We start from the raw sequence: 12,047 nt of genomic DNA, 5'->3' as shown, positions 1-12,047 counted from the left end.
ATTTGGGTCTTCTGCCTCTCATACATGATGGAAATGTTACTTGCTAGGGCTGACAATATTCAGGTGTTAAAGGAGCCCCTGGAAGTATCAGCTCCTGGCTTAGGGGAGAGAAATGCAGAGATAGGCGTCAGTGTCTAGGAAAAACCCAGGTTGCTAAGTCTCCTGGCCACCCCCCTTCCACAACTGTGATGCCACACAGCTGTATGTCGCACAGCTGACAGGCCTTGTGACTAAGGCTGGTTTAATCTTACGACTACCTGGTATGTTTGGCAGCACCTATATTACAAGTAGATGCTATTAGAAGTATGTGAGCCACTAGCAGCGACGCCCATGGGGGTGCGTAGACACATATACAAGCATTTGAAAGCAAATTGGGGGAAAAAAACCCAACCCAGCCAACAACAAGTTTCTGTTTTGCATTCTTCCTCTCTCTTTGCATGAACAGTAGACAACAGCACTTTCCACAGCTATGTAGTTGTGGCTTTCCACTCGGAGAGTCACACATAGGGCTGTTCTCAGATAGCAGGGACGCTGCAACAGCAACAGTAGAGTCCTGTTTAATTCCGCTGTTTCTGACACAGAGCATATGGCAACTGATTCCCTCCTCCCTTCCACCCTGACACAAGGCAGGGGTGCAGTTAGCACCTACATGGTGGCACAATGGCATGACAGACTGTCTTCTACCAGGTCAAGCCCGGTAAAGGCAGATTGCAAGTAGCTAACAGAGGCATGAATTTATGCCTTGAAGTATGTTTTGTGAAGCTCCGACCTACTGAATTGGGTCTTGATTAGAAGTGACATTTTATTTACATGCCAGTTCAAGACTTCTTTTGACAGTAAATCATTTACTAGTAATCCATCACTTTTATTTTCTAGGCTGGCTCCTGGGAAAGGGAAGGAGCAGCTTAAAAGCTCTACACCAGAACATCAGAGCAAAGCAGGCACTCAACATATGGGAATCCAAGGCAGGACTCTATTTTATGGAGTATCGATGTTGAAGTAAAACTCTTTGATCCCTTACTTCCACAGCACGTGCGCAGCCGTGGACTAAGCAGACAGCAGATGCACTTACTAATTACTACTAATTGCTGCTGTCTAGACACCATGTGAAGACTAAACTACCAGCCTTGTTTACAAACCAGCATATACCTGCCTGCTCTTCTGGTATTATTCTGGATCACTGGGTGCCAAGTCACCAGTGCTGAGTTGACATACAACGATGCCAGCAAGAATAACGGTTTGTATCATTTTTGTAGTAATCTGGAAAACTGCATAAAGTTAAGAGAACGGGAGAGTCAAGCCCTCTGTTGTTAACATCATTAATTTCCCTTCATCAAATCCTTACTGAGTTTTTATTAGTTGGTACTACAGGGGCATATAATTTTCTGCATTAACCTCTCAGTCAAATGCCTACAAATGAGAAACACAAGGAAGGCCTCTAGCATGTGAAAACCTCACAGAGGTTTTGTGGCACAAAACATTTTATTCAACCTCTTTAAAAAGTGGATAATTCAGTTTTGTTCAGTTTCTTTCAAACTGATACCAGTTTAAGTAGAAAATGTGAGAACCTGTCAGCCTGTTGTGAAAAATCTCCTTGTGATTGCTTTCACAAAATAAAAAATACAACATGGAATTTCACAAAGTTTAAAAATTTTTGTCATGTCTTTCTGGAAAGAGTTTGTGACCATTTTGAAGTCATGAGATTGTAGCCATTCAGCTTCTACTCATCTTTCCTACAGAGACTAACATACGGGTGGAAGCATTAAGCAGCAGCAATGTCAAATAGTTTATGAGTGGCGTACATACAGTGTCTACCATCTTACCTGCACCGTGAGTTAGAGCATCTCCCATTGTTCTGCTTCATGGTGTTCTCTCCCTTTTTAGCTGTCATGAAAACTAAATGCAATATTTCATGCATCAGATGGACAACACTTTAAAACTTCTATTAATGGCACCTGCACAGGAATTTCCTACCTGCAACAGACTGGTCTTGCACAAGAAAACCTTCTAAATGAGGCTGCACGACAGAGAAGGGTTAAACTGAGTAGCGGAAATAGCAAATGAAAACAGAATAATACGTTGGTACTTGGAAATGAAGGAAGTAGAAAAGATTTTTTGGAAGAGTAAAAAAAGTTTATCAGGAGGGGCCAAGTTAATGTATTGTTCTTTACATGGCAGTAGAGATTTTTTACATCACTTTTCTTCCCTAAGTGGGAAAAAAGCTGTTATCAAGAAACGGTACCAGATTCCAAAGTGATCCTGAATTTAAACTGGAATTATTGAAAACAAGGTCTTTCTTAAAGCATTAGGCTGTTGATGCTTCCATTTCTGTAGACTGTGCACAAGCCTTAGATAAGTGCTAACAAGGAGATACTGTGGTTTGGAGAGCAGTATATTACTCTTTGAACATAGTTGTGAACTGACCTGCCTGACCCAAGCCTGAAGTTGTCTGAGTCAGCATATATTGAGGCAAACCATATCCAGCAGCCAGCCGGGCAAGCACGGATAAACCCTGCCTTGGCAAACGGTGCAAGCTGAGCTGTAAGGGTTCAGGTATCTTCTTTCAAATCACCCAGGAGAACCAGGAGAAGTAGCATACTGATATAACCAGTGACAGCCTGCCCTGTCAATGCCCCTCAGCCAAAATACCCTCCTTGCACGGCCTGTCTGTGTTAGTCTTGCCTTGTTAGTCTTGCCTCTTGGCTTGGGCCGCAGCTGGAGGCAGGATCCATGCCCCAGACTGGCACAGGGCATCTGCATGCAAACATATACCATGTGGAGAGTGGGAGAGGAGGGGTCCGAACTGTCAGTTCCCTATACATGCTTTCCCTCCCTACTGTCATACATTCAATGCTCTTTTTCCCCCCGTTCTTAGCTGCAGTACAATTACTGAGAAACATTAATGTTACTTCTTTTAACTTCCCTGACCAGCTCAGCATTTGGAGGTTTAGAACTTATTTGAGTTAGAAAGAAAAATTGGTGAAAGGACATAGGGTTTTTAGACAAGAAAAACCCCTCTATTTACAAGAATAAACGAATTCATGCTTTCCAGGGCACACAGGGGACCCAATGTCCAGGAACAGCTTTCCAGCTGATGGCTTCCTGCCTCCTTAAGAGAAATCTGACCCAAATGTCCTTTGTCAACCCTTTATTTAGTGCCAAACTGGTGGTTTTTTTCCAGAAGTTTTGAAAAAAATCTCTCTGTCTTTGAAACTTTGTGCCTTTCTCACTTCTATCCTCCCTTCTTCAAAACACCTTGCCAAGCCTCTTCTTCCCAGGCCATCTGAATTTGTGAAAAACTTCCTATTCACGATATATTTTGGTTGGAATTACGTATTTTTTTTTCTCTCCTACAGCTCTCTGAAATGCAGTACATAAAAAGAAACCTAGAACTTCCAAATAAATTGAACCTATTTGGTCATCCTTGAGACCCTTCTACTTCAGACCAAAGTGCATTTTCTCTTCCATTTCCAAACCTTAGCCACATTCCCTTAAAAACAACCAAAAAAAAAAAGAATGAACATGGGTTGATGTTCAAGTTCACACAGTCCCTCTGTCCACAGCTGGCCTCTCTCCAGCTCTCACAAGTCCCAAGACACATCTTACTTACTCTTGTTCTTAATGTTTCGACTGATGCCAGGTGGCTGTTCTCTTCTCCTACGTGTCTCCTTGGGAGAACTGGGCTTTCCAATACACAATTATGTCCCCCCAAAGCAAAAACATTCCTCAACAAGAATCATAAGGAACAATAAATCAGAGAAAAAATCCCAGGTCACAAGCTGTTCTCAGGGTCTTAAAGGGTGGAGAATAACTCTTTATGAAGGACAGAGAATTAGCATCGGATCAACACTGTTTGGCCAGTTATGTAATACTTGGTCATTTTCTTATTAATAACCTGCTCAAAGCAGAAAATACTGGGTGCCAAAGAGGCTGGGGCTCTGCCACCAACTTTTTTTCTTGGACAGACCCAGGGCTTGCTGCTGTTGTACCAGAGGACCCACTCTCTCCTCACGCAGGCTGCATCCCAAGGGGCTATCAGCTCTTCATACCTCTGCTTGGTCTCAACACACAGTAGAGGTCTGCAAGAGCCTCTACACAGTAGAGGTCCGCTCCCAAGGATGCCCCAAGCATACGACTATCTGACTATCTGTTAAGGTACTTAATCATCAACAGAAACTTTTTGGTCTAATTAATTAGTGACACCTGAACCTAGCCTTTCAATACTTCATTGACACATCTATATTATTGCTTGGTTCCTGCTGGAAAAACACATTTTGCAGTCCTATGCCATTTTCTTCTACAGTCCCCAAAACAAACAGACATTTTGCCCTGCTGCAGCTTCCAAGCACAATTCCAGTGTCATCCAAAGGACACAAGGTCAACTAGCTGTCCTGCTTATTATATTGATATGGAGCTCCAGGCTGTGCCCGCAGCACTGCTCACAGCCAGTATGAGCAGCAGCAAGGCAGGCTGCTGTGTGAAGCATGGGACACAGCATGAAGATTTATTTCTGGCTCGCTTCATCTTGTGTGATCAAACATCAGGCATTTCAATGCAAGACCCCGTCCCCGGGACAGCGTGGGGCGGTGTGGCACGCTCCTCGCACCCAGGCGCCACGTGATGCTTGCCCCTCTTCTCTGGGGACTGCAGGCAGTGTCTGCTCCAAGGATGGACGGGACTCCTGGGTCCGGCAGATGTTAGCGTTTGTGGAGGAAAATTTTTTTGGCAGAAAGAGCTTCCAAGGGACTGTAGCTAATGTTGAAGCAATGACTTTTTACCCAGGGAAAGCTGAAGTACTCCACACTCTAAATAAGAGGAGAGCAGGCTAGCACCACAACAAATGTGTAGGCAGGATGCAGTTAGTGCCTGATTCCCGTCTCCAGCCACCCTCCTGGTGCAGCTCTCCCGGGAGAAGGGACTGGTTTTTTACAGAGATGCTGGCTGTCCAGAGGTAGACCAAGCTCACCTGCCACTTGAGTTAGTGTGGAGGGGAGAAGGGAACCACCAAACAGATAGGTACAGCTCTTACCCAGGGAAGCTGTTGTCGGCACAGACCAAGGAGGAATACTGTCAGGTGAGGAAATTAGGGTCTCCCTGCCACTGCAGAGTTTTTGAACAAATGGCTTCTGAGTTGCACAGATACCATCAGGGAGGCACAAATCCGCTCTATGCCCCATGCTCACAGCAAGAGGGTGCGTTAGTGGGAAATATCCTCCTTTCTTATTTTTATTTTGGCCCCTGTGAGATGCTCTGGGCACGCGTGCAAAATGCAGAGCTTATACAGTCCAGGGAGCACAGTGAGGAGCACAGCACACACCCACAAAATGACATAGTCATGGGTGCTGTTCCCACCATGATGTTAGCCAGCTGGCCTCGATGTAGCCTAGTGTAGATACACAGATTCAGAGAAAGCCGTAAATCAGGATGTGCTATAGCTAACCCCAGGCATACAGAAATCATGACTCATGCCCAGAATAACGCAGAGATTAGCTTTAAAATTTGTGGGTTTTGAAAAGCATAATGAATGTTGTGCTGCTTTTATTTTCCTGCCACTCTTTAGGATTTCACATGCACTTTGATTGGATACCAAGTAACCATATGGGTTAAAACTGTGATTTTTTTAAAAGCTAGATCTGGAAGGACCCTATAATAACCTGACTGACAGGGCTAAGACTTTCACCAAAAAAATCACCATTAACAGTGGGAACTCTGGTAAAATTGCAAAGGTTGGTAACGCTGAAATGCCCCCAAGCTCACCCTTAAGGGAGACTATGACAGGAACAGCCTCCCTGACTTGGTGTCGGAATAAATATCCGTGGAGAAGTCACTACATTACAGTTATCTCCCTGCAGTACAGCAACTTCTAATACGTCAACAACTTGAAAACAACCTTTCTCCTCTAGACAGCCTTTAGCCTTTTATCTTAAAATAGGGCTAGGTGTTCCTGTGTTCCTGGCTTTTTAGGAAACACCAGCCTGGACTTTTTAACCTCCCTGTCCCAAGTCTCCTGATAGTTTAAGTGACATAAATAAACCACATGCATTTAACTCATGGCTCCAACTGCTTGGTCTTTGTCAGTACTATAGCTAAGCCTGGCTGAGAAAGCTGAGACTTAAATAAATATCCATATATTTACCAAGCTGCTGCTCCACTGATGAAATCTGAATACAAGGAAAACTTGGACAACCTTTGAACTATTGTGGCACCACTACAGTGAAATGAGATACAGCAGCTGATTTGCCTGGGGCAGCCATAAAAAAAAAAATGGCATCCCAGCCATTTGTGGTTCAGTGTAACGGGGCTTTGGGTTTAGCCACTCCAACCAAACCAGTCCCTTTCTAAATTTCCCATGTTTTTGTATTTAAACAAAGTCCAACTCTCCCAGGCCCTGTGAGGAGCAGCAAACCCGGTGGTCCTCATTTTCTGTTTTCTTTTAAAATCTGGGACATATTGCTGTCTTTCCCCCCACTACCACCTATGCTTTCCCTGAACTTACTTTGCAGTCCTGGCTACCTCAGCTGTTGATCCCAGGGAAACTTCCTCTGCTAATACTCCCAGGAACAGAAGACATTTGTAGCCAAACTGGTAGTAATGCTGTGGTTGCATGCATGTTTGTAAAGTTTGTTTTGCATAGATTTAATCTGAGGTAAAGCAACTGGATGGAAGTTTCTGCTGCTTTGGGCCTGCTGCACAGATGCTTCGTCTGAGGTCTCCTTATTTTCGCCTGCAAACCCTGGCTCACATGACTTTCTGTTCTGAATCAACATGATATTCACAAGTTGAATAATCAAAAGAAGAAGAAATGTTTAATTTTTTTTTGAACTTTTAAAAATTTCAGACTCTGAAAATCACCAGCAGGAAAAAAAAAAAAAGCTTATGTGTGGCTAAAAGAGAAAAGAGAGTGTTCTCTCAGTCCTTCCTCCTCCTCTCCCCACCAGCTTGCCCCAGAGGAGTGGACCTCTCCATCCACATCTGGCAGAGAGAGGCACATGGCTGAAAGGAACCAACAGCCAGACCCAAAGCTTGTTTATTTTATAGAAACTGCTGAACTGAGGTCGGGAGGCACTTCTAGCAAAGAAAATGTGGAGAGGCACATCGCAGACTGGTGGGAAGTTGACAGCAGCCACGGTCAGAAACCCATGCTGTAGATGCACAGGTGTGCCCCGCATTAGTGGTTCCCCTCTCCAGGGAAGAGCTCCTTGCCTTGAGGCCCACGGGCTAAAACCTGAAGGAAAAAAAAACCAAATAAACAAAAAGAAAACCCATTTAGGAGTCTTCAGAGGGATGAAAAGAGAAAGTGACTTGGTGCTACAGGGAATTTTGTGGAGGAAGTGAAATAGTTGGACAAAGATGCTGTTAAAGCTCCTGAGTGGGGCAGCTGAGCAGGGAGTCTGGTGGCATGTGGGGCTGTGCGTGGGGAGGTATGTGGGGCAGGGACTCGTGTCCTGCTCACCAGCACTATGTAGCGTGCAGGGGCTGTTTCTCTGGAGGCAGCCAGGCCAATGCCTCAGAAAGGACTGGAGACCAGAGCAGGACTAGGAACAGCCATAGCTGTTCTTTGGGTAAGGAATAATCCAGTGTTGCTGTATTCGCTCCTTTACCTTCCTGCTGCTTTGGCCTCATAATTTTTAATAAAATGCTGTTTGGCAATGCAATTGATCTTTGTAAATGGGGAAAATTAGTTAACTAGGTAGCAAGTAGTTTAATTTAATTTTCTGGTAGTTTAGTTTAATTTTCCTAAACATCTGGGTAAGAGCTTGAGCTAATCTTTTATTAGTGATCCCTCAGATTTGATCCTGGCCCTTGGAAACCCGGCAGTCAAATCGGGACACAGGTTTATTATGTCTGTGAAGATGCAACTAGTGTCCATGACCTGCAAACAGAGTTTCAAGCTGAGCACTGCATGGTTAGCGTGTTGTTCTCCATTTGTATGCTTTATGATAGGTGGTGATGAAGCACTCAGGTACTTCAAGAAACTTTCCCCACAGCAGATAACACATTAGCAGCTTGGGTTTTTCCCCCCTTATATCTTTTTCTTGCTGATTTAAGTAAAGCTTCCAGTTCCGTAAGTCTTCCACTGCCAGCATATAATATCTATTTAAAGGAGTTCTGCTGCTTTCCAGTGTGCTGTGAGCAAAAGGAACCTAGCAACTTCTCGTTTTGGTCAGGGTCCACTCAGAGGACAATTTCCTCTCATTTTTAATTCAATGTGTTACGATGGTACTTTCCATTGCTGCAGTTGTGAGGCTGTTTTAAGCTCTTAATGCAGCAGCACTGCTTTGCAAAAACGTCCATCTGTATGTTACCACAAGAAATGAGAAAATTTAGATTGCATGGCATGTTACCCATTGAAAAGAGAGTAAGATCACGGTAAATTTCAGACATATCACCCATCCAGCTTTGTTCCTCTTTCTTATGTAATATTGTCTGCATTTCGGTAGATTTCTCCTTCTGCTTGTAAACCACATCCAGGTCTTTTGCAACAGTGTCATTCCTTTGACCTCAGCCTTATTGTAAAATAGAATCTGATTTCGTGTTTCTTGGTTTCCACTGGAAAACAAAAAAGCCAATAACATGCATTTAAATATCTCTCTCTGTCCCTCCTCCTAGGTCGTTATATACTTGTTACAATATCTGGGAGTTTGTATTAGCTGTAAATCTATAGGAAATCCTAGTTATATGTGCATTTTAGGTCTTTCTGGACTATCCCTCAGCTGAAGAGTAATGCATAATGTAGTTCATCGTAACTGGCAGGCCTTTGCCTACAAGCTGTCCAGACTTCTTGCATTTATCAACAACATTGAAGCTGAGCTCTCAAAGACGCATTTTTCGACACAATAGAAAAAAGCAAACAAAAACTGGTTCAGCAGCCTTTCAGGTCAAAGGCTGGGCCCCTTTTTTTACTAGCGCAGTGGCATCCTCAGTTTGCTTGGAGTCTTTGGGCATTACTGCAACATAAACATGAAGTAATGATAAGAATACAATAGGAGAATAAAAACTCAACTACATATATTAAGTTCTTCCCTCCACAACAAAGGCAGTTAATACCCTTGAAACGCTGTGAGAAAGACATTTTCCCACTGAAAAATTCCACAGGAAATAAGAAAAATCATCAACATTTTGACATGATTGTCTAATTGAATTGTTTTTCTTTGTATGGGAATTTAATGAGTATTAAAAGCATTTTAGTTTGTTAGTGTGCAACAGATGAAACCAAAGACCTTGGTGACCAACCCTCAGAGCAAATATTTGCAAATGTTAAGGCAGAAAATGAGGTGTTACTTAAATGAAGTCAATCTAAAAAGTCTCCTTAAACCACTCAACTTTCCAAACCGAGGGACTGAGAATTAGCTTGAATTAATTATAAACTTCTCCCTTATTTTTCTTTACTTCCTTGTGATGGGTTTCTGGGAAGACTAAGGGGTTTTACATCCATTCCCACCAAGTCCTGACCCTGCTTGCCTCTCTGTACACTGGCAATCAGACACAATATTGCAAATTTGCTCTCAGTCCATGTGAGCTCAGGAGAGCAGATGGGAAGAAAAGCGTTTAATTTGCAGAGCTGTGGGAGCCCTTGGGCTTTGGCCACTCTTCCCAGTGTCCCGCTCTAGGTCAGGGTGCTTCTGGCTAACACTAGTCACCTAAAGGCACTTGTAGTATACAGACCTCTTCATCACCCACTCCTGTGCAGCTCAGTGGAGGAATACTGTATTTCTTTCTATGCTTACAAAACATATAGGACCACTGGGAAGCAGGCAGGGGGCCCTGGAGTCCAGTTTTAAAACATGGGGCTGGATCAATAATGGTATTTATCGCTTAGAAGCCTGCATTAACAGAAACCTCAGACGCAGTAAAAATTAATAAATATACTTACACAATCAAAATACAGACAACAGTTACAAAAGCTTTAAAGGTTGATAAAAAGAAACAAAAATGCAATTATATCTTCAGACCAGCTCCAGGACACTTCAACACTCTGCCTCTCAAGGCATTTACCTGAGCTTAGTGCTTTCTTATGCACACTCTTGTTCTCTGAGCCTGTAAAGAGATGAATTAGATATGGGGAAAATGTAACTGTTATGCAAACTTCCCTGACATTGCATTCCTCTTTAAATCTGTCCTTCCTATCCCTGAATGATCTGTACAAACATTATTCAGTGTAGGTGTCAGTTCTAACCTTTTACTTCTGGCTAAACACCCCTCACCTTTCTCTATCCATGAGATTTATTCAAATACTCCAGGTAGAGCTGGCCAAAGTCATCTCCTGCCCAAACCAGAGCCTTCTGATTCATGGGGAAGCTGATCCAAAGCGCAATTCAGTTCCCAGTGATTGCATTAAAAGTAACTCCTTTTTTGCCACCTCCTTTTTTACATAAAAAAAAGATTTCCACAGTGGGGTTAACCCCACCCCACCCCACCCCCCCAGCCACTCAAACGTGTGCACTGACATGGCTACTGGGCCACGCTGTGGAGAGAGGGAGAAGGCAAGGACCAGCAAGGAGGGGGCAGCAAGCAGGAGCTGCTCGATCCAGCCCTGCAGCCTGGAGAAAAGTCCACGGATGTGTGGCCTCTGCATGAAAGCGCTTGAAATGTCACTGCTCCCACAGGCCCCTGTACGCTCCCCGAGCACAGCTAAAGGAGCAAGATTTGCAAATCACTGAGAGCAGAACACCAGTGCTCTGACACTCTGAGCTAGTTTCCGCGTGTCCCGTGCGCTGTGCTATGAGGGCACCAGGACATTACACTTTTCTGCAGGTGAGATCCCAACACCATCGATGCTGTGCTTGAAGCTCAGTCCTGCAGTGCAACCTGTTTGTGGCTTCTCCACTGACATAGTGTGATGCATTTATCTATCAAAAATATTGACACTCAAGGCAAGACGTTGCTGGAAATAGCTTTGGTTAAAGGTAGGGTCTATCTTTAGCCCAGTCATTTATTAATTTAGTATCCCACTCTTTCAGCAATAGTTTTTGCTGACAGAACAAACCTGCAGCCATTACTGAAGACAAAAACCAGCTCCCATTCAAGCACCAGAGCCAAACATGTCAACAGCAGTACAGTTACAAGCTCCTATACGTGTATCATAATGTATATTGATGTTATGTGCAAAATACTTAGCAGAAAAACTGTGATAATGAAAGGAAAGAGACGGATGGATGTAAGGATGGATGCAAGCCTGGGGTCAGCACAATTGGGTGGGCTGTTCCCTGACAGAAATCCTTGTGCAGCAGGGTACTCACACTTACACAGAAATGTTATGGCAAGTATTGCCTTGGCTTGGATGCATACGGATTTTGATGGCTGACTTACTTCACAGTCACCCAGTTACAACTTCAATAAAGCAATGAAGCCAAAGAACAGAATTTTGAAAATAAGCATAAGCAGTGTCACAAACTAAAACCTCAGAAAACATATCCGGAAAGGATGTGGTAAACATCTGTCAGTCTGCATCCTTTTAAAAAAATACCCGGGGGAAGTACATTTCATTACTGACTATGCATATTTACCGCAGGCTTAACCTTTTCATTGAATAATTGAGTATCCTTCATATTCTGAACCAGATGAATGGTTTGGGAGAGTTGTTAGGGAGATTAGACTGCTTGTAAATAATCCTGGCATCCGTCCATTCTGTTCTCCACTCTAGAAAAAAAAAGTCCATCAATGAAGGAAGATCACTCCAGAGGGACCAGTTTCAGAGCAGTGGTTTATGTAGCCACAATTGTTCAAGAGATGTTGAATCACTCAAGGAAAAAACTAATTGCTAATGACTGAGAGATATGTCCTATATTTATTTCAGAAGATTTTGGAGCAACCTAGAAGTCATTTTGCACATCCAATGTGACTCACACTGCATGTAAATAAAGGAAAAGCCATTAAAATCAGTAATTAAGCATTATTGCATGAATGTTATTAAGCATACCAACAAGAAAGGATTAAGGTTGTTTGGCTTTCTATTAAGCTTAATATTAGCTGAAAACTTCCTGCCTATACAAAGCATTATTTCTGACAACTACAGCATTCCCATAATATACTCTACCCAAAATTAT

This window comes from Vanellus vanellus (assembly GCF_965231255.1).
Source record: "Vanellus vanellus genome assembly, chromosome: Z".
Lineage (NCBI taxonomy): Eukaryota > Metazoa > Chordata > Aves > Charadriiformes > Charadriidae > Vanellus > Vanellus vanellus.
This window is presented reverse-complemented; position numbering follows the sequence as displayed.